General features: G+C 41.9%; 1 protein-coding gene and 1 pseudogene across 1 annotated transcript in view; one reads left to right on the top strand and one right to left on the bottom strand.

Moving 5' to 3' along the window:
- Positions 1-24,396, bottom strand: part of LOC112300359 (guanine nucleotide-binding protein G(q) subunit alpha) — a 258,072-nt gene that overhangs the window by 83,328 nt on the left and 150,348 nt on the right. The window lies entirely within an intron of this gene.
- Positions 20,905-21,254, top strand: LOC112300365 (microtubule-associated protein 1 light chain 3 beta pseudogene; annotated as a pseudogene).

Genomic DNA, 24,396 nt, shown 5'->3' with positions numbered 1-24,396 from the left:
ATTATTTTTCTTTTAAAGGACTCAATCTCTTTCTTAGCCCCACCACTATTATTTTCCACGTAGAATATTCTTCTATTTAGCTCTTTGCTTCCTGTTTTCCTTCGTCACGTTTGTCTGCCGTGTGATAATGATCAGTGTCAATGACCTGCGGGTCACATCCGTGCCGCAGAGTGGCAGGCAGTTCCAGAGAGACTGGTTCCATTACACAGAACCCCGCCCTCAGGGCTGTAACATCTAGGGACGCAATGTACAATTCTGCACTCTTTGAAATGCTACTTACTACCCTTCATGATTAGGGTGATAATATCATAAATATAAATATATACATAAATAACACTACAAAAAGTGTATTTTCAAATAAATTATACAAAGTCATAATGATAAATTAGAAAGTGAGACTCTTTTAAAGATATGTATATGCATAAAGATCCAAAATAATTAGGTATCCCTGTATGGTCGACTTCAAAGACTATTTGAGGAATGTTAGTTACCTGGGATTTTAATGGCTGCTTATTTGAAAAATGGGTTCTAAACTCAAAATCAGGTAAATGTGGAGAATGATGGCTCTAAAAAGTTAAACAGATGCCTGTACTGCAGAATTCACAACCTTCAATACGGCATCGGTGCTGGAGACCCGAGAGCGCACAGGGGGGTTGGAGATGCTGCCGTATTTCTCAAACTTCTTTGATCATGGCAGCTTTCCCTGCTCTGTTTGGTTGGTGAGACTGGCCTTCTCATGGATCACATTATGGAAAACACTGCCTGGAGACTGGGACTCTCAAGAAAAAACAAGTGGTTGATTTTACACAAACGCTACAACGAATGAGCTGACTCTCCCCGACTCTGGTATCATAGGTAAATGCCTGCTTTATGGATTCACATCATCTTCCTTTTTGAGATCACAGTTTGCATGTGGCTCATTTCTTGACGATATAGTATGTCTCAGAAACCTAATCGTTGAGCTCTCTGCAGTGTCTGTGCTCCTACAGACTTATTAACCAGAAAAGCATGCCGGTGGTTTGGGATTTTGTATTGTTTGATAACAGGAAAAACAGATAAATAAGATTCCCCTGTTCATCTTGGTAGGCTTGCAAAGGAAGCCAGAAAAAAAGAAGAAAAAAAAAAAGAACAAGCTCCTTAATGAGGGGTGGCCCCGATGCTCCCGGGAATTCCAGAGTCCCGCACAGGGAAGGGAATGTAATCTTTCTGGGGTATCCGATGTGAGACCTGACCACTGCAGCTTCAGATCCTGTGTCCAGGACTGAAAGTAGAAAGGACTCGCAATCTCCAAACCTCACAAACAGCTTCTTAGAACACTCACTCAATTATCCCTTTAACTCAGAGAGCAAGAAATGGTTCCAACAGTTAAGAATGTAAAAAGAAAGAATAGCAATGGTGCCGATTTGTCCTTTCTGGAAGAGTAATAAAACATTTAGGACCTGAGGAGCAAGAGGAGAAGGGAAATAAAGAGAAACCACATCTCACTAGGCATTTCTGTTCTCTATAAATTATTTTTTTAAATGGGGAAGTTAGTTATATAATTCGTCACTTTGAGAAAGGACCCAACTGTCAGAAAGATTACAGGTGAGAGTCAGTTACAGAAAGATACCTGGACCAGTATTGAGAAACCTGCAGCCTTCTGGTGAGAGTATGATGGCCTACTCTACACGGAACACTTGATTTGAAAATGGTTTGAGTTTTAAAATTCAATTACTAAAAGTTAATGCTGTATATCTTTGAAATATTTACTGACCAACATATAACTTTTATTCCACTGATACTATTAAGATACTCTCAAATATAAAATTCTTCCCAAAAAGTAAAACTTTCATATGTCTATATACAGTACCAAAAAATGAGAAGAATTTTTCCTGGTACATTCAGGAACTTTAGCCATGTTCTTAGCTATATCTATTCCTCATATCCTGTCCCTAACAATTTTCATAAGACTATATATTTTTTCAATATGGACATATTATATACTTAACTATTTCATAAAAATGCCTGCAATATTCTTCAAAATTATATGAACCATTTTATACGTTAATAAATTTGAAACAGTTAACATTTTCAATTGGGCTCTTCTTTGTAGACTTTAACATTTTTAATTCAGAAATACCCCCTCTTTTAGGGACTGAAACAGACCTGTGAAGCCTAGAACAAAATCTGCTGACCAGAAGGTGTTCTTAACTCTTCTTAGTTTTCAAATGCAAATATGTAAATATTTCAGTTCAAATATTTCCATACGAACTGTTTTTTCCTATCAGTTCATAATATTCTTCTTTCGCAAATACTTTTAGGAGATGAAACTCATGATTGGTAGATTATCACAGCTTGTTCAGACACAATTATGACTTATGTGTGAGTTATAACTAATTCCAAGTGCATTTCTGCTCCATAAACTTCTTAATCTAGTAAATGTTTTATTTATCATGACACCATGCACCCCCAAGAACTATATTCATGGCATTATCATCACAAAATGCTTTTATTTTCAACATTTTGAAGGAAATAAAAGCATTTACCATTGAATTTCATGAGGTTGATGATACTACTACGGCTACAATGGCGGATGTCAAACACCCACAATTTTGTACCAGTTACACATTATTGTTGACTTTCTTGAAGAGGAAAAATTTGGGATTTTTTTGCTAAACCTGCATTTTCATGTTTTTTTTTGTTTTAAAAAGCTTATTACAGCTACAGGGGTTTATTATAAAATAAAAGCATGATCAAACAATAAAACAGTCATAGATTTATGCCAAACAATAAATGATAAAGGCACTGAAGCGAGCAGGACTGCTCAGTGCTGCTTTTCCACGTACACCTCACGCCATTTGCTGCTGACCTCCCCAGTGATGGCCTAGTGTCTTAGTGGACCTCACAGCCCACAGATGAGGGCACAGCATGACTGGCTAGTAACACACACAGATGGCAAAGACAGTGCACCGCAGCCTTCTCTACTACCCCAGGGGCCAAAAGGAGCCGACTGTCCCTGCCACTCCTGTCCAGGCCTACTCTGCACTAGCTGCGAGTGCCCGTGTGCTGCCTTTGAAAGGGGGGAATGGTCACACTGCACCTGGGAAGGATTTGGAAAACAGTTGGAAAATCTTTCAGATTTAATCAAGTGTTAAAGTGAGAAATCTGTTCGACTGCACAGGCAGTACCTGGAAATACAAGATGAAAGTCTATCAAATCCACCCTCAGTTTTCTGGTGCAGCTATTAAAAAGAATGCTTCCTTAAAAAATAAAAACTCGAGCAAATGCTGAACCTGTGGGATGCTAGGACAACAGATGTAATCCCAAGCGTCTCGGGCAAGCCAGGACTTCAGAACAACCTACGTCTGGGAAAAAGACTTGGGATAGGGAAATTAAGCAGCTCAGCCCTGGCTAGTGTGGCTCAGTGGATTGAGGGCAGGCCTGTGAACCAAATGGTCGCAGGTCTGGTTCCCAGTCAGGGCACATGCCTGGGTTGCGGACTAGGTCTCCAGTAGGGGGCGCATGAGAAGCAACCACACCTTGATGTTTCTCTCCCTTTCTCCCTCCCTTTCCTTCTGTCTAAAAATGAATAAATAAAATCTTTAAAAAAAGAAGAAGCCCAGAAGTAGGCTGACGGTCTACAACAGACCTAATTGGTCTAGTACAAACAAGTTTCTTAACAGGATTACCACCTAAAACTAAGAGAATTCCAATTAAACAAATAATTTCCTATTTCTCTCAATAAATGGAAGATCCAGTAACACTCTTCCCATATTTCAAGAGGACAAGAGGCTGCAGCCAAGTAGGCTACCATCTGTGCCTCACTACTGTCAATAAGGGGAGAGAGCCTCATTCTTCATGGAAGGGAAGACTATTCCATGTCTTATAATGCCAAAGCTAACTAACTAACTAACTAACTGGCTGACTCACTCACTCAAAGAATAGAACCTGGTTGGCTTCAGCTTGCCTGCCTGGCCCTGAAGTACTCTGATTTTGCACTCCCCCACCTCGGCCACAACTACCTTCTTTGTGTGCATTCTGAATAAGAGGAATTGAGAATTACACTGAATATGACTCCAACCAGTGGAAATTTTCTTAGCTTCTTGGTCAGGATACATTAAAAAATAATGTACACATGGGATATTCCCATGTTTTCCACTCCCCAGCCCTTAATTTATACTCTAGAGCAGTCGTTACCCTGAACTTGAACGTGTGTGTTTGGAGTTGCAATTCACCAGGGGCCCAGAGCACGCATCAGGGGCCAGTGTTCCTGCATGGTCTGCGTTGTTAGGGGTCATGACTATCTTGAGGTACAAGGCAGTGTGGCTAAGGCCCTGTGGCTTTGCAGTCAAACAACTGACTTTTAACCATGCTCCCATTTACTTGCTTTGGGCTGCTCCAAGCCTCAGCTTCCTTAGTCCTAAACAGAGGTAACGATACCCGCGCCGCAGCATTTTATAAAGCTCAAATGTAACACTACACATAAAACAGCAGAGGACCAGGCACACGCTAGCGGCTCAGTAAACAGAAGCAACTCTGAGTTTGTATCTCAGGTATGATCCAAAGGGAATGATGGGGAAACAGCCTCACCCAGCCCTTTTCTTATATTCAGTGAACCAAGTCTTCTGAGGATTTCAACTTCTGAACATCTGTTCCAAAAACTATAAAATAAATTTCTATGATTCCTCCCAACCTGCTGCTATACAGCACTATCAGTTTTGTATCTTAAGGAAATGCTGTTCTAAACTCTTACTTAAATTATGGGTTAGTAATGATTATTTCACCGTTACAATGGTTTTCCAACGAGAAGCATATTGACTTTAATACAGGGTTTTTTCCTGCACAAGAAGTCCAAATCTCATTATACTGCATTCACCTCAATGTTCTGTTTCAAACATGCAAAGTCCACAACCTGATTACAGCCTTTCCTAAGACACCCAAATAGATGGCTGTGAAGATTTTACCAGGGATTATATACCCAGACATGCTCTTTCCCTTAAACTCCAGTGAGCTTCCCGTGAAAAACTAAAATGATGGGTGATGTAGCATGGGGTCAGGGAATAAAACCAAACCAAACCCATCTCTATATAACTCAAAGGGACTCAGCAAATTTCATTGCTTTTTCAGGAAGATAAATATGCATACTGCCTCTTATATGTGTTCTCAGCTATATATCTATTTTTGAAAAGGTTTCATGGAAGTTCCAAATTTAGCTACTTCCTTTTGCTGTGCAATCTGAGCTACAGTCCATCTCTGATAACATTATGATCTTCACCCAAAGGAACATTAACATTATTCACGTTATTGTTCTCATCTGATGGCACAGAAACTGTCTCTCAGAAGGAAGATAACCTTTCGCTAACCTCTTTTTGTACTTGTGGACAGTACAAGATGACCTTTTCTTCCAGTCTCCAGCTTCTATGGGCACTATTTACATATATTTTACATAGTATTTTAAAATTCCCTTTACTTGGTAACAGGAAATTTCAACCTTTGTAGAGCTTCACCATCTTTTATTAAACAGATCTCTTGCTATGAAAATCTGAGTTCAAGGAAGAAATTCCAGTAAGGCAGAGGATGGAGAGGAGAGAAAACAAACAGAAGCGGCAGTGGAGAGGAAGGCGGTGCGCTGGAATGAGGTTAAAAGCAATGGCACGCCTAAAGGTAGAGATTTCAAGAATCGCTTGCCTGGGTTAATTACTGTTCTATGAAAATGTTCTTCTCTTTTTATTTTCCATTCATTAGTATAACACGTATGAAGGATAAATTATACAGAGATAAAAATCTGGGGGTGGAAAGGGAAAACTTTAAGTAATATATTCAAAATTATAAGCAGAAACAACCCGAGTGCTCAGCAGTAGAGATAGCCCAGAAGTTGTATGTTTATGAGGGAAATCATGAGTCACAAAGAGCAGTAGCCCCTAATTAAAAATCTAAGCAACAGATGTGATAAAGAAAGGATGCAGAATGAAGCCTCAGTCTTCCACGAATTCCATCCATCCTCCCAGGCAGGCCTTTCCTAATATTCTTACTTTGTTGGGGCACTCACAGTGTTCATAGACCACTCGCTGGGCACAAGGTATATACTGCTGGCACTGCTATTTGACTGCTCCCTGTTTGCGTACACAGAGTGTCTAACAAGGCGCTGTCTAATATTTAGTATGTTCTACCACAATACTAGGGCTACTCAAGAAACACTTCTACAATGGAACAAAATCGCCTACTTTCCAATATATGTGTCCAGAAATGCAATCTAGCAAGACTGTGGATAAGAAGGAATAACGACAGAGGAGATAGTCCAGGAAGTTGGGAGGCCTGGTTGGGTCTCTGGTATGATCTTAGATGAGTCTCCTAGCCTTTATCAGTTAATTGTTGACTTCCGTGACTAAGTTATTGAGCGAGAGAATGACTGAGATGCCTTGCTCTAGTAATTACATGCTCGAACATAAGCTGGGGTGAAATGAAAGTATCTAACCAGTGGTCTGTATGCACACTGGCCAAGCAGAACAAAGCAGGTTCAGGACTCACATCAGAGGAGCTCACATCAACCTTTTCACTGGTAGGCACCAGGAGCATCCCAGAGTAGAAGCAGGGCTGCTGGGGTACCTCAAGGACCTGGAGGAGTGGCTTTAAAATATTATAATTAAAAATTTTTAACACTGGGCCTGGCTGGTGTGGCTCAGTGGACTGTGTACTGACCTGCAAAGCAAGGGGTTGCTGGTTCGGTTCCCGGTCAGGACACATGCCTGGGTTGCAGGCCAGGTCCCCAGTGGGGGCACGTGAAAGGCAACCACACACTGATGTTTCTCTCCCTCTCTCTCTCCCTCCCTTCCCCTCTAAAAATAAGTAAATAAAATCTTAAAAAACTTTTTTTTAACCCACAGGGTGCAAGACAAACTATCAAAACCTACGTGTTTAATCTGAAAAGAAGAAAGATAACAAGTTTCAACTGTACTCAGTGAATGGAGAAACAGTGACACCCTCACTCACTGACGGCCGTGTGGGGTGTCCAGGAGTCCTGAGGGAAAGGCAGGACGTTCCTACGGAATCCTGTCTCCACTCCTTTCTGTGTTGCTACCTAGCTCCATTTATGTGTCCCCAGCTAGTGCCTTACAGATTCTCTGATCCGGAAGAGTAGAACCCTGACAAAGGTGTACGGTGAGAAGGGGGATAATCAGGGAAGCATTTTCAGTCATGAGGTTTCCTGATTATGCAGTGGTAAACCACTTACGAGAACTGTATACCCTTAAAGATGAACTGCAGATTTTTCTTTTACAGGATGATGTGTTTCAAATATGCTGACCTTTTTTTTTTTTTGTCATGACAAGGTGGTGAAGATATTTTAAAAAACATAAACACATTTAATCTATCTCTTCAAGGCCAAGAGCATTTTAACAATAATGAGAGAAAAATTGCTAGGAAACTTGTGCTGTGAAAATGGATATTTGGAAATGTTTCCATAGTGATGTGATTTTGCTGTCAAAACCAATGTAAGGTGTGACCCTAGGAAAAAGAAAACTATCACATGTATAAACTTAAAAAACTTGGGGAAAAAATCTTTTAAAGAGATAGTTTCAGTGGGGTATTTAACCCATTTGTTAAAGATGAAAAATGTCAACAACTTTCAATTAGTTTGAAAGAAGAGCTAGCTGATATCAGCGAAGACAGAAATTTACTAGCAAAATTTTAGTTAAAAACTTTTGTATAATTGGTGAATAGAACTGAAAAGGAGCAGTATGATTTAGCAGGCACAACCAACGATATAGTACTTCCATTGACAACTACGTATCCTGTGTGATGCCCTTTAATTTATGAGACATTAAAAATAGGTACTAAATTAGCCCTACCCAGGTGACTCAGTTGGTCGGAGCATCATTCCCCTACACCAAGAGGTTGTGGATTTGATCCCCCGTCAGGGCACATATGGGAGGCAAGCATTTGATATTTCTCTCTTACATCAATGTCTGTCTGTCTGTCTCTCTCAAATCAATAAACATATCCTTAGGTGAGGTTTGGAAAAAAAAGAACTAAATTAAACTGGACTGAGAAAGAGATCACTGAAACACTGTTACATAGAATTAAATGTTTAAAAAATGTTTTACATTACAAAGATTTCAAAATGTTGTCAAACATAATTTCAATGAAAGCCAAAATAATTTTTTTTGATGGGATACGTGATCAAAAAAGTTTGGCCCATACTGTGTATTCAGTGAGCCACTCCAAAATCAGAGATGTGAAATGAGAGAGCAAGTCTGCGCTGGATACTGTAGCCACTGGTTACCTGCTGAGTTGGTAACATACTAGAGGTAGCGTACGAGAGGGAGGTAAGGAAAAATTAGGAACCCTGTCCTACAGTGAGCCATGAAGAAACTTCTGGAACTCCGCTACAGATTGGTTTAGAGAGGAAGCATAACTGCTTCAGCTGTCAAGTATACATATTTCAGCAGTCAAGTTCCTGGGGAGAATTGTGCCCCCTATTTTTATTCTCCTGGTGTTTCATACTATGGTGTTATATAGTGGGTACTCAATAGATGCTGTTGACAAAAGCTAATTATTTTTGGGTGGAAAAAATATACAATCTCAGCATTGCAACAACAGGATCCACTTGCACTAATGTAACATAAAATCACCATTCTTATAATTGATAATGTGTTCTGCTGACATAATATCTATAATGGTCAGCTGCTGGGAAGTGGAAAAATTATTAATTAGTATCACTGCATTATAAAAAGCCTCTGTTAAATATAGTACAGTGGAAAACTACACAACAGTGTTCTGAGCCCCAGAAGACACCCACTTTCAATCTGTTAGAATTATCTGTTTCACACTCCATGTATTAATATTTGGTTTAGCTTCTAAAATCACTAAGTATCTTCATCTTAATATTACTGTGCCTTGAAAAAATGCCCATGTGATATAATGGAAACTGTTATATAGAGATCACCTCTCAGATGACCGCAGAAACACTGTTTCCACTTTTGTGAAATATCCTGAAAAGCAAATCTTTAAGGAAATGGATTAACTACAGGCAATAAAGTATTTGTGAACATTTTTACGTATTCATGTAACTCGCCCTCCGTTTCCTTACAGTGCCAGGGCCCCCTGTGGCCTAAACTAGTTGTATGCAGTTTGGCCCTCACCGGCTCGCCTCTCAGAATGCATTAACCAGCAGAAGAATCCTCCACTGGCTCCAGACCACGTGCTTCTCTCACCTGAGCTGCCTCTGCCCTGGGTAACTGAGGATAGAGCACATGTAGGTCAAAGACATCCTCTGCAGAGATTTAAACCTATCCCACACCCCGGGCAGCATTTAGAGCATTTTTGCCCCGCTCCCCTTCCACTGCTTTTCCTATTTTTCAATATGGGGCACAAAAACATATCACGCTTCTTATTGTTCTCCATGCAGTGTCTATCACATGCAACTGTTCTGCTCATTTTACTTTGCTCCCTGCGTGCTGATTCGTAAGGGAGAGGAGCCGGAAAAGGAACCAAGTAAATCCACGCTAGGTTTCGCCTACCAGGACACTGTCTTCTTCCTCAAGCCCAGATGTCTCATAACAAAGCCCTCGCTCCAATTACTCACAACATTATTTGGTTTGAAAGTTGTGGCACAGACCGGATACCGGGTCTGCAGAGTTCTACGTACATACTGCACTGCGGTGTAGCACTATGGTGTGTGAAGAAAGGGACATGGGGCATGTGGAAGAGGATTCGGCAGGAGGTGCCTGGGGCCCAAGCACATGGTAAAAAAAAATGTTATCTAGGTAGGTGAGTACCCAGGGCATCCATAAAGTTAATATTAAAACACATATTTAGTAAAGCACCTAGGAAACTCAAAAAAAACATGCTCTTGGGAGTACCCAAGCCTGTGATAACAGGTGCCATCTGTCCCCTTTGTTAAGGTGAACAGAGTGTTTATTTCCTACTCCTTGAAGACTATTTTTTTTACCTTTAACATTTTTCCTCCCATCATTTACAGGGTATGTGTGAAATACTTTATTCTGTTTAATATCTCAGCACCCGTTTTGTGCACAGCACTGTGACGGACACTTTTAAGATACAAAGGTGTAAATGGTTACTGAGGCAGTTACGAAGGCAAGTAGCAGAAGGCAGGAATGTGGGAAAGCATGCAAACAAAGCAGAGTTCAATTAAGAAGTATCCCCCAAATGCACACACTGAAGAATTATGCAGATCTTCCTGGGAGCTCTCTGCATGTCCATCCTCACACTTAAATCTGTGATGCCCAGAAGAGGAAGCTCCGTGTGAGCACAGTTACCTTGTACAGTTATGTTATTTACCGTACAGGGCCCTAAGCCAAGGGGGCAGTGGAACTAAAACCCCGCAGCATGCTGCTGGCCAGGCACACGGTGCCCAGCACACAAAGCCCAGCACACGAAAGCCTTCTGCATTTCACACAAAGGCACACTGCTCAGATACGGGCAGGCCTGCAGGAAAGGTGCCCACTGTACCAGCTCACAGATATTTCTGTTCTTTGCTTCCAAACAGCGTTTATGGCACACACTACACAATTTCACAGCTAATGATAAACTATTATACTCTGTTCTTACTTTATTTTATGTTTTTAAATATCATCTAACTAGACTTTCCCCCAAGGGGTAGGAGCATGTGTCTCCCTTGGGCAGTTCAATTCCCTGGGGCTCCCCTATTGGTCCCAAACTTCTCTGTTGCAGATACCTGTTTGGACCACGAGTAGCATGAACAGCTAGTGGGTTGGCATTCAGTCACTTTAGGTTAATGGCAGACAATTCCCCAGGGGTGAGTGATAAAAACTGCCCATTGCTCTCTAGAGTTATTTGGTTCATACCTTTGCACTTGACCATGTAGAGACATGAAACCATTCTTGAAAAGACAGGTGTATATCCCGGACACAGACTGGTTTAGAGATGAAGCATGTAAAGTTGAGTTTCTCAGCTTTATTTAACTATTCATTTATTTTATTTCATTTTTCTGATGTTCATGCTGAAGCAGAACTGGGAATTGAGAAGTTTTTCTGAGAATAAGTCTCATAAACTATAACAGTGGCTTTGAAGCACAAGGAAGCCAGCAAGCTCCATTTCCTCTTTAGGCAGTGAGTCTGGTCAGACACACACCTATTTTTAATCCTGCATCCTACCGCTAAGCAGGCAATTTGCTCAATAAGGCAAACTGCGAATGTTTTATGTAGCTCGTACAGTTGCCACTCTTTCTTCTGCAGAAAAGGCTCTATCTACATAAGGAGAAGCTGATCCAACAGTTAAAGTATGAAAGACTTGGCTGTTGTAGAAAAAACATTTTCTTCCAACATCTAGGCAAAGGCAGTTTCCAAAATTCCTACAGTATGATAAAATTAAAACCACATGGAAAATGGTGTTGAGGGTTTTTTTAAAAGATAGAAAACATTTTAAAATATGTAATAATACATTTAGAACTTAGTTACTGGGTACCAATGAATACTATCACTTTAAAATGGAGTGTCAAAATTCTCTCAGTGTAATAACAGTTATACATAATGACTGAGTGTGACATCACAACTACACCTTTGTACCTGCTGAAGTAGGGCAGTTTGAGGTTTTTTGTCTTAGCCCTTCAAATACAAGGCAGGTGAGCTGTGATGGACGGAGCTCAGTATTTCCCACTTCCACATTTTGCTCCCCTGTAATTTATGACCATTTTTGGGAAACATGGGCTACTGAGAGATTATTCATGGCACACACTATGAACTGTTAAATAAAGAGTCCATGGCTTGAATGGCTTTTGGCAGATAATTTTTTAAATGTACTATGACTCCACCTGTTTTTTTTTCTTTTTTACAGAACACTGTGGAGATCTACATCAGTAGCCAAATTTAATGCACCATATTCTGCAACTCTGGTTGGTTTTAGAAAGAATTACAAACCTTACTTTGAGACAAAGCCTGGCCCACATTTGTTTAAAATGCCCTGAGGCATCTGATTCCTGGAACATATGTTCGCAGGACAAGGAGCTTCCCTGAAGACATCACAGGTCACAGGTACAGGAAAGGTAGTCTCTGGAATGGCCAAAACCCCACCTCCAATCCGCTTTTTTTTAAACCTGACTAGGGCAATGGGAATACGGAAGATCTACTTTCGCATCCTTGAATTAATTGAGTTTCAAGAACATCACATAGGCAAGTTCTGTTATGATAGTGGTTATTTAAGTTTTTAACTTCAGATCAGCAAAACAACACATTACTGGGTGATATGGTTCTTTTTTCAGTTGTCAAACTTCACCAAAAACAACAATTTATTTACATACATTCTTCAGACTAATAGCAACTAGTGAGGAGAGGGAACCTAATATTAATACTTGAAATCTAATTAATGATTTAAAGAACTGGGACAAGAATATAACTTTTATATTACCCATCGACAGTTCTTGGAATAATAAAAACAAAACTACAAGATGTTAAATTCAGTCAACTTGAGAAAAGAACATGTAGTAAATCCCGTATATATTAAGCCTACAACTAAAACTAAATTGTGAAATTTATGTTTACAGACCACACTGTGAATATTATTCATTTTGATGATGTAAAAAATATCGCTATAACCATCGCATATTGAAAGGTGGTAGAAGGAGGGGCAGGTCACAAATGGTGTCAAATTTCCTATCTTCCACAGCAATAAGAAAATTGATGAGGCCTACGTTAAATGTAGTTTTAAAACCCTAATGATTTCAAAATTATGATACTGTTCTATAGTCTTCCACTTTCAGTTGTAGGAGGAACTACTGGGAACTATCCTTTGTGAAGAAATGTTTACCTAAAATTTAGCAACTTCTTTTTCAGTGTCTCCTTAATTTCTTTCTACTACTTCTTAGTTCAAGTAAAATTAAACAATTATATATAATATTTATATAGAAAGACATAATAAGTTAGCAAGTTTTTCTTTCTGTGCATCTGGAATGATGTTCAGCAAATGCTGACAACAGTTGTTTCCCAGGGATTCTGAGTAACTCAAGTCACTTCTTCATAATGACTGACTTAAAGAGTTGTATAATTTAAAAAAAAAAAAAAGGAAAAAATGATTAGTCTAAAAAAAGTATCAAAATGACTTCTAAATGTGTTAATTGCCATAAAAAGATGCTAAAAACACAATTGGAACTAAAAGGTAGATTGCAACATAATAAAACACCATATTTATTTTAAATATCTACATGCATAAACAGACTCCCAAAAGAAATACGGCAAAACATTAAGGGTGATTATATCCAGTGGAATACTGAGTGATTTTAATTTTTAAATTGATCTTTACCAGCATTTTCTGATTTGTCTATACAAAACAGCATTACTCATGCAATTTGATATAAATAAATGCATACATTCAAAATAGAACGCTAATAATTTTTACTGGGGTGTAACTAAGATTTTTAATGGAAATTCTGAAAAGAAGATGATTTCTAGAGAGGACTTCTTGACTCAAATTTTAAAAAAATCCTATTGTGAAAGAAAGCTTTAATTTCTGAGCACTGACTCTATAAGAGATGTGTGGGCTGAACTAAACAGCACCCCCTTTACAATGACCATCTTGGGGCCCGTACTCGCTGAGCTGGAGACTGCCCTTCTTCCTTTGCGGGTCTAAAACACCCATTTCTGGTTCTCAGGCTGTCTCTCCTCTTCCAGGCCTCCTCTGGTGAACAGGACTATGTTACAGCAGGTGAATAATCCAAGTTCTTTCTGAACCATGTGTTCACCCAACCTGGAGGTCAGACTTCGTTATCAAAAAACCTCATCAAGAATCTCAATTTTTACAGTAAAATGCGATGGCCATTCAAACGCTGCTTTATTTCAGACAATCCTTCATTAGTTTATTTGGCATCAAGATAACTAAAGGATTTAGAGAATAATTTCTGAATGGACTGAAATCTGCCCGCCATACACCGTAACATTATCCAGGAATGAAGAACTTACAAACTACTGAAGTTCTGGCTGAGCATGTTGGAGAAAGAAGGGCTGGAATTTGACACGTTCTAATTACAGCCTTCATACACAGACCAAACTCTGCTTAGGACTACTCATTTGATTTTATTTTAAATACAGGTTTCCCCCAACAGATCACATTTCACATTCTAGCATGAGCTGCCGCAGAGTAGTTGAAACCATCCTCAGACTGCCAGGGGCACCATGGGACTCACGTGCCTCTGCCTGGCCCGAAACATCACCTGGGCCTCAGCCTAAATGAAGCTCCATGAACTGCCAAAAACCAGAAGGACAGGGAGTTACAGTTTCAATGCTGAGAGTGGGCTCCACTTTACTCACAGAAAACATCTGATTAGATCTGAAGGCAGCAAAATTTTTTTATTTAAAAATAAATACCTTATTCTGTGTCATGGGTTACAAACCTGAATGTACTCTTACCCTTCTGGTAAGACTAAGGAAGCTGAAAAAATACACAAGAACTATGTATTTAATTAGAACACTAACCAAAAGATGCCTTCCCCAATGCGCGAGCATCCCTATGCCCAGGTTATGATGACAGAAAGCTTTCTTTTTTAACGCAGCTGAGACTTCTGAGAGGGCCAAGTTCAGCTTTTGACTGTCTGTCTTATTTTCACCAGTAACTGAAGAGTATAGCCTTTCCGAATGACTCAGTGACTCATCTTGAATTCATTTTTTCTGTCTGGGAACCTGGACATTTTTCCCTGCAAATACCCAAGACACATGCTTCATTTTTTAAAAGAAAATGGTACATTTCTTCCTCTGCCCTTTCGGATGCATACTTCACTCAGTGAATGGCTGATTGAATAATGATTTTTTTAAAAAGTACACAGTCTGATGGTATGAAAGAATTCATGTATTTCTAAATAGAACATTTCCTCCTTTTTAAAAAGCATGAATGGATTAGCATGTAGTTAGGTGCAAGTTATTATCTCTGTTCCCATTCTTGGTTGGATTGGGTATTTGGTGCAGATGTGTGCATTTCATTATGTTTTATAACTTACTGTTATGTAAGTCTTATGTGTGAATCAAATATTTTAAACGAAAAAAGTGGATGGGTGAATGGCTGTAAATGGATGGGATCAGCCTTCATTACTAATGTTAGGTCTAGGTCACGTCAACGTGCCAGTCTCAGGGGAGAGGGCAGGCACATAACTGGCTCATGAGCCTGAAGTTGGCAGGGGCAGTTCCTGAATCTTTGAGCCCAAGCTCACAATTCACACTCTTCCTTTCTCTTCAGGGACAGCAGTGGAGGGAGGGGGCAGGCGTGAAGAGCAGGTCAGACATGGCTGCTGCCCAGCACTGTGAAGGTGCAGCCACTGTCCTCTGGTGAGAGATGTAAGTAGAAATAGTATCACTGCTTCTGCAGTGGCTGTTGAGCCCCATCCTGTTACTCATGTACCCCCAGACATCATGCCTCATGCGTTCATAGTTTTAAAAAATTAGGCCCAACCGACACGGACTGAAGAACTCGCATGCACGCGCACGCACACGCACACACACACACACAGAATTTTCAATAGTATTTTCTGCCCCCTATGGGAGTTTATGCTGACCTATGAAAGAAAAAAAATCTCTGTATACCTAACACACATATTGGCGAAACTTTCTTAACTGCTTTGTGGTGAGAGTGGCATTAAAAGTAGACATTGGAAACGTTTAAGTAAAAAATCATCCAGCATCTCACGGTGAAGTCAAATTCTACACTGTTTCCTAGAAGGGCAAATGGGAGGAAAACCCCCAAAGTTTTCAGCATATATTTAAAACAGCACGGCACAGACCAGTGACTGGCAGTGGGATAATCGCCATTCTGCAACGCTCACAATGAACTGGGCAAACTCACTGCAATTTCTTAAAAATGTTCCTTTCAGGTATGTTTCTCAGAGTAGACATTGTATTTTATTCTAATGTTCCTTTTCCCTCCTTGCCTCTAAGTTGCATTCTAGAGCTTTTATTTAAAAGGAATCTACAATAATCATTATTTATTATTTGCTTTAGATTTATCAAGTATTCTATCAATTATTATTAAGTAAGTATATACATAAATAAAATTAAGCAAAACAAACCATACGTAAATTATGCCAACTTTTTAAAAGACGGTTTGGCCCTGGTCAAAGTCCTCTGACATCGCCTTCCTTACGTTGTAACTATGACCAGGTTCCTTCCGTAACAGTAATATTTTATTTTGAAAGAGCAAGGAGAAACTGAGTCAGAGATAAGTTCTTAGTAGGGGTGTATAGTGGTTTCTGAGTGAGGTAAAGAATTAGATTCTCTGTTTTAAAGTTGGGAGTGCCCTCTATAGCCCAAAACCATGGTCTTGGTTATGTTATTCAGGAAACTCTGCATAACATATACAAAGTCATTAAAAATGAGAATATCTGTATCGCTTAGAAATCACTTAAGGACTATATGACCCTAGAGTTTCATTTTCAATAAATCAAATCCCCCCAGGGCAAGTTCTAGGCCACAAAAAACAACACTAAGTTGAACTCCTTGATATCTCCCCCAGCCCCGAACACACACAGATGTCATCACAAGTCAACACGGGAGCGGCAACCTCCCCCAGCCCTACCCTGGCTGCCCTCAGGCCTGCCCTCAACTGTTCTCAGAGAGGGACCACAGTAGCTCCTACCGTGAACTGAATGGAGCCACAGCCCAATTCCAGTGCTCTCTGATCGTGGTGAGAAAGCTGGATTAAAACCAGCAAATGAATTTCCTTTTTCTGGCCTGATCAACCTTGATGGGACCATATGAGAAGAAGGGCACTGAAAAAACAACATTCCTCTACTAACAAAATGGATCCGGTTTTCATCAAAACCAGCTTAGACATGCCATTGGGTGGAATTTAGGAAGAAACCCTATTAATATTTGGCAACAGAAAACAACTTGTTTTGAAGAAAGGAGATTTTCCTTAATGCTGATTTCTAGTCACCATGTTTTGGAGATGCTTTGTTGAAGACTGCCCAGAGAGACAGAAAAGTTGAAAGATACGTGTCACCATGCTTTTAGCACACTCTCCAAGGCAGGCGAGGCTGGGTCCCCGGGACATTCGCCTGTGTCCCCACATGCTGCTGACTCCTGGGCCTTGGGATTCTTCCAGTCTTGGCAGGACAGCCCCTCGGTTGCTCAGAGACCTCCAGGCATACGGTCCAAGCAAGCTGAGCTGGCTTTGGGGCTCCTGGGATGCTCTGATGAATATACACATTTTTGCAAGGCTCCTAGATTTCTCTAAATGAATAAAAAATGAATAAATAAAAATGAATAAAATCTCTAAAAAAATAAACTTAAGATGGAATCATGAAACTCCCTTCCAATCTACCTGGCGTAAAAAGGAGATGTAGGTTAAACTGGCAAATACAGGAAACATTAGAAAATCTATCGAGTTCCTCTGTGGACATCATTTTAAAAAGCGGTTTCATCTGACCAGGGTTATGTCCTCACATGAACCCCCAAAATTACTTAAGGAAGATAAGCCCCAGCTCACCACATAACTGCGAGGATAAATCCACCCCTGCACCAACCCTTCCCTCGCAGCCTCCCAGACCACCTCCTCATCCAGACACACAAAAAGCAGCAGAGACGCTCCCTGGAAACTTTTACAAGGTATAAATCACATGGGATGGGTGAAAAGTGAGGGGTACGAGAAGTCACCCCACTGGAAGAGCGGGCAGTATCTTGGAAGGTGAGGACTGGGAAACCCAAGAGCAGAAGGGCCTAGACTGGTGTAGACACGAAGGTCCTAAATAAAATAATGTCACTGTCAAGAAAAGGAAGAGCCGTTTGCCTGGAGTGGGGTCTGCATTACCTCAGATCAAAGAGAAATGTGGCTCAGGGACACCGGAGACTGGCAGAGGGGGGAGAGGAGGCTGGCGCTCCAGCTGAGCACCACATCGGTGTGTGTTACTCTTTGGGGAAGGAGACCTCTGTCACTGTGTGCTCCAGGACCCAGGGAAGGTCGCAAACCAGCAGCCCAGCAAAACGCAGCTCAGAAGTGTGGTTTTGGCTATATTCTGTTGATGTGCAGAATATTATTTTAAAATACTGAACTAGTTTCCAATGCTAAAAATGGGAAAATTGCACCTAAAAGTCCTAATTTCTGCCTTCTCTTGAAATAGCAGGAGATGCCTGGCAAGTCAGGACCTGCAATTCCACAAGGCAAGAGCTGCCTGAAGCTGGGGTGCAGCTGCCAGCTCCAAGGGTCACACACCCTCAATCTGAAGGCTGGCGATCCAGGAAAGGCCCAAAAGACCTCTTCAAAGAATGAGGCAGAGAACTAGTTAGAGGGGTAAGAGAGCAGAGAGATTATTGGACTATTTATCATCTTATTTTCTTCCTTATATGAGAAAATGCAGCAGAGTAAAGCATATACCCCCCTTTTAACTGTGAGCGAGGCTTGCTCCTTGGTTAATCCTCCTGTGGACAGCAGAATCCTTAAAGCCTACCTGGTGTAACAACATTTTTTTTTTGATGCTTTAGAGTTATTAGCAAAGCACGTTCATGCGTATTTCCTTTCATGGACCCCTCAAGCACAATTCTGCTTGCAATACTAGGCAAATGGCCTTCTCACATGCTCTAGATGAGGAAAGGGAGGCTCAGGAACTTTGGTGGAATCTGAACTGGTCTTTTGCCACTACAACCCACAGACTCACCACTCCTCAGCAACAACCCAGCCTGTCCCGCAAGGAACACGGGACCACTTCAACATGCCTGGAACTGTGGTTGCTCAGATACCACGCTGGCTAGTGACTTAGGCGATTTTTCCCTTACTAGGATAATCTCTCCCTAAGCAAATCCATCCCCTAAAACTCAGACTGCCAGGAGTCTGCTCAGCCTGCAAGGCAGTGGTCAGTATGTCCAGAACCATCCCTTATTTGTTCACGAAAGTCCTGCAAATATTTTGGCAAATAAATTCAGAGAGCCGGAAACGCTAATTATTAGGCAGAGACAAACCCACAGTAATAACATAAACAACAAAGTGCCTTTTCAGCGCTGCTATTCAATGTGCCTTCCTGTTGCCAGTGCCACGAAAAACACGCCGGGAGTGGCCTGGAGGAGATGGAAGGGGAAATGACTCCTCTAAAGACCACGTCCTGTGGGCAGGCTGTGGCCTTACCATTTGCTACAGCAGATATCAGAAAGGAAGGGTGGGCAGTGTAATTTGTAAGGAGAGAAAAAATGGCTTAAAAAATGGGGTTCCTAAGGAACACGGTTTAGGTGGGGCGCTTCCAATTCTGTAATGGATGAACTTTTTTGTTTTCAGGTTGGGAATGAAGTGAGCAGGAGATAAAGATTCTGCTCAACTGGTTGCAAAGCATGTGAACTGGTCCTCTGTCAAGACAGGCCTGTCTAGATCCTCCGCATACGCTGTGCGTTCTGTGCCTCGTGCAAAGGTGAGTGCAGCGGGGTCAGCCTGGGGCCTGGAACCCTGCCGGCACTCTGCTCACCAAGCTGTGTGCCTTGCTCAGCTAGGAAAACGCCCCTTTTTGTAATTGCATGCCCTTCTTCACTGGCACAAAGGTAGCCCATGAGCTGGCTGCAGCCCTGAGACTGGGCAAAGGTCTGCCCATTTTAGCTTCTGGCCCTCTGAATCCATGTCATTTTATGAGTCAGGCAATGTAGTCACGTTGGATATCCTGGAGGTGAGTACCAGCTTTGTGCAGCCTCTTGCAAATCGGATGATTTTCTGCTTTATCTTCTCCAGCTAAAGCAATGAAAACAGCACCACCCCCACCCATCTCCATAAGGTCATTATGAAGCCGACAAAAGTTGAATCACATGTCCAGAAACACCTTCCACAGCACCTTCCTGTGTATTAACATCACCGTCTTCTTCCCCATTTAAGTTGAAAGTCAATAAAAGAATAAAGAGTATAAGTTCAATGATGTGCTAAGCAGCCAAGGACCACAGGCCCACTTTAAATAGAGCAACTTCCATTTTCCAAGCAAATCATCCACTTCCAAGTATCTGAGTTCCAACCATTCTCACAGGTCCACAAGTCATTTCACTAGAACACCCTTAACAAACAACTCCATTGCTGGCATCTCAGAGGCAGCAAATCAAAACTCAAACCCCAAGTTGGCTTGTTTCCCCCGACTGCTAGGATGCAGATTCCTGGCCAACTGCAGAAGAGCTGGCAGATCCACACCTCTTCCAGAGTTGGCTTGGCCAGGGCAGGCGCGGGAACAATCGGTCTCATCGCCATCTGAGATGACAATTAATTAGTGTGGTAGGAGCAAGGAGCAGTCTCTCCAGGGAGCCCAGCCTTTGCCCTTCTGAGGGCTGTGGCATCAGAGCCAATGTCTGCATTACCAGGTGCACTGGGGACCTCCCTTAAGGCAATCTATAGGGGCACAAGGGATGAAAAACCTTCTGAGGACTTCACTGTTGAGGGGAAAAAAAGAACACTAGTAGCATTAAAAATCCAACTCAAAACCAGAGACAAATATTCATCAGCAAAAAACAATGGTGTGTTAAAAGAACACTATTCTAGATGTAATGATAAAGGAAAAAAGGAGAAATGTTTCAATGAGAAGTGCCTCAGAGTGTGGCATGCAGAAAAATGTGTGGTGACAGGAATCCAGCCCCATTGAGGAAAACTCGAGCTCGGTGACAACATCCTCAGCAGGCTTTATTAGGCACTTGTACCAAGTACATTGCTCAACATGCTGTGAGTGAGAATGCATGAGTCACAGGATAGCACCCCCCCACCCAAGCCGACAGCAAAGGGCATCACTTATTTAACTGCAGAAGAGAATGATGAATGACTCCCAAGGGCTCTCCAGAAAGGAACATAACATCTCATCACAGAGATGGGTGAATTAAAACATGACTCTCAAAATAAGCATCCAAAAAATATTTTTAAAAAAATAGAATTGACAAGGGAAGTCACTGTTACCACAGTCAGATCCACCGCCACCGGAAGTTCTGGGACCCTCTGCCTGACCACCCCCTCCCTGCCTCCAGGGCCATGCCACAGGAGAAGACCTTCAAACAGCACCACACTTTCAAACAAAGAATAGACAATACATCTGACTTATCCGAGAGCAGCATCCGACCAAAACCCCAGTGATAGCAGAACGCAAGGGTGAGAAGCAGCTTCCTATCCTGGATAAAACCAAGTCTCTTGTACCTGTTATGTCAACAGGAGTGAACTCATCAAGATAATTAGAAGGCACTTACAGCTCAATGCTAATCAAGCTTCTTCCTGTTAGTGAATGGGCACAGCAAGTGAGTGTATGAAGTGAGAAGGATGAAGATGGGTTCCTGTATGTTGTGTATGCCTCTCAGGAGACATTTAGAATGAAATGGTCAGTGTAAGAGTAGAAAAGGGCACCTGCTCTAGAACTTTTAAAACCCTTACCAGTGGGGAAAAAAAGGGATGTTATCAACTATGACAGATCAGCTCATCTAATCACAGATCATTAAAACAGCAGTATCCTGCCTAGGCGTTTTAGGAAGTTATTTTTGTACTTCAAGCAGAAAAACTGAGCTCCAAATGAGCACACTCAGCTTTGGAAAACTCCTCAATATATTATTAGTTAACGTGGGCGGTCTTGTTTTCAAACTTAAAAGCTTAAAAATAAAATACATTGCATCCTAAGTTACCAATAATTTTTTTTAAATATTGAATTATTTAGAAAAAAGGAATGTTTTTTACTAGAGATTTTATATGCTCCACAGAGTACCTCTATTCCTAAGCTACAAAGCCCGATATTGGAGTAAGGTCAGGAGTTCAATTAGTAGCTATAGGAGTCTAAAAAGAAAACCTTGATTTAACTCTGACCCCCTGGATACCTTACCTGCCCGTGCTTTGTTCCTCTCTCAGCCAAGCTGAATTAAAATGGTCAACCATATGGGCTTTTTGACCTGTCTCTTGTCCCCCGGCTCCTAGCTGTTGTGACTTACCTTCCGCCTCTCCTGCTTCATTATCACTGGTCAAGATGATCAAATCCAAGGGGCTCTTTTTCAGGTCTTCTCTTACTTGTCTACCATTCAGTATTTGCTAATACCAACCACTCTGTCTGAAATTATGCTCTTTTGTGATTTTCTGGTACTACATTCTCCTTTTCCTATAATACCAGTAACCTCACCTTTCTGGTTTGGCTTTCCACCTGAGTCCCAGGTCAGTACTTCCAAATGTCTGCTGCTGCGCCCCTCCACCTGGTGTCTGCAGGCACCTTCTGTTCCAGCACGTCCCAAACACACTCCTTGTCTGCTCTCCCTAATCCCACCCAAAGCTGGCCTTCCTCGTCTTTATTTGTCAGGGTTAACGGTGCCCTTATTCGCCTAGTCACCTCAGGCAGAAACTGGACAATGTTGGCTCCTCCCTGTCTCTTGAATCGCAGTGCTTCCAATTCACCAAGCATTATTGCATCTCCTTCTTACCCATCTCTCTCACTTTGTGCCTCCTCTCCACCTCTACTTGTGCTGCCTTGGGTCTGGATCTCATTCTCTCCTACTTGGACCACAGCAAGAGCTTCTGAACTCATCTTTCTGCATTCAGGGAGCTCTCTTTGAAATCCATTCTCCATACTGCTATCATATGATTCTTCTTGAACACAAAAAACTCAATCACATCACGTACCTGCTTGAAAAACCTCCCCTTGTCTCCTCACCTTCCACTCTGCACCTTTAATCTTAGCCAACCGGACCTCCTTTCAGTTCCCCAAGCCTGGCAAGCCCATTCATACCGGCATGCTTACTCTCCTGAGGTTCTCTTTGCCTTACGTGCCTTTTTGTCCATCCTTAAAAACTGCTTGCTATACTTCACAACACAACTCAAACGCCTCCTTTTCTCTGAAGGCTTTCCTACCCTCCTTCCTAGTGCCCATCCCCAGGCAGGCAGTCCCATCTCTTCACTTGCAGCAAATGTGCATCTCCATGGCCCCGGCTGGCTCCCAGGGGCTCTGGGAGTGTCCTGGGGACAGAGACCACCGCTTGTCTCCTCTCCGCTCTGCAGCTCCTAAATAAAGTGCCCTGCACCTTGTAAGCGCCGATACATTTTTCCTAGGAAAACACAGAAGGTGTCACTCTCTCCTAGACCTTCACTGGTACGTGTAATTTCCTAGCCCTTCTTCCCATGCAAACCTATGTTTGTTAATGTACACAGACACTTATTTCACCCAACAGGGACATTCCTACTGTAGGGAAAGAGCAACAAAGTTGTATGGCTTACCTACAAGCTGAGAAGCAAAGATTCAGAGACCCAGGTTTTCAGATAAAAGACCCCCTTTTTCCCTCTATAATAAAAAAAAAGTTTCTGTAATAAACCTCCCTCAAAAGAAGATGTCTATTGTATAAGACATGCCTCCTCCTCCACCACAAAATTTTAGATGTTCAATGACAAGTCTTCTGATGTGTATCATTAGCTGGGAATTCTGGGTATTTTTGTGGGGGGAGCCAAGATCTGTGCTTCTCCAGAAGGTATATAGGCCTGATGCTCTAAGATCATTCGTGCCTACATAGACATCTCTGACAGGGACCCCAATTCAGTAGAACAGGTAAATGACACCAAGCCAATCTTAGTATCACTGTTCCAAGTGCTCTGCTTTTTGTTTTGATCTCCACACGTTTACATGTACAAGTATTTCCAAATACCTCTGCTTTAGTTAACTGTGTGTCTGCCTGATCCCCCTGTCAATCTCCAACTTGGTAAATCCCTCCCAGTCCCCTCCACCGTGGAGGTTATTACAAACATCAGTGGCAGCAGGTGGTGGGAACCTTGCTTCGCCTACTTTAATTGTTGCTGCCCTGTTTCGCTTGCTACAAAGACCCCCCACTCTCCACTCCATCATTTTCCAGCCTCATGCAATGTTCCCCCCACACCAACTGAGCTGGCATCTCCCCTTCAATGTATTGTTTCAGTGGAAGGTTATTTTTTTTGGCTTAAGAGGCTTTCTCTTCCAGCTCTGGGTGAAAAATCAGCAGAGATTCCTGTTCTTATCAACTGAGTGTTTAAGTCAACAGAGAAGGTGCCAGAGTCAACAGGATATGGAAAATGAGATTTTGCTGAAGATTATTTGTCATGGGCTCTACTGCCCTGGCGACATAGAATCAGGAGTTCACACTTTGTAAAAAGAGCAGAAAGGGGAACGAGCCAGAACTTCACCAAGGGGACAGGGCAGCTTTGCCCATGCCAAAGTGGCCAGGTAAGGTCCATGATTTTGTGTAACCAGACAGAGCTTCCTCCTCTTGCTGGCAGAATGCTCATGTTTGTAAACCCAGAGAAGGAAACACTCCATTCCACCCTGCCCTCATTTCAACAGATTCCCAGTGTCCTCTGTGCCACCTGACCACTTCACCCACTGAGGACAGTGCCCCCTTTGCCTGGACTCCGAGCTCAGAGCACGAGTGCTTTGGCAGAGTGATGAGGAACAGGGATGGGGCGGAATCTGTGTGAACTGTGCAAGGGTAGAATAACCACAGCCACTGAGGTTTCCCAATCCTCTCTGCCCTGCCA

Source organism: Desmodus rotundus, chromosome 1 (genome assembly GCF_022682495.2).
Source record: "Desmodus rotundus isolate HL8 chromosome 1, HLdesRot8A.1, whole genome shotgun sequence".
Lineage (NCBI taxonomy): Eukaryota > Metazoa > Chordata > Mammalia > Chiroptera > Phyllostomidae > Desmodus > Desmodus rotundus.
Note: the sequence above shows the minus strand (reverse complement) of the source record. Positions and strands in the feature narration are given on the sequence as shown.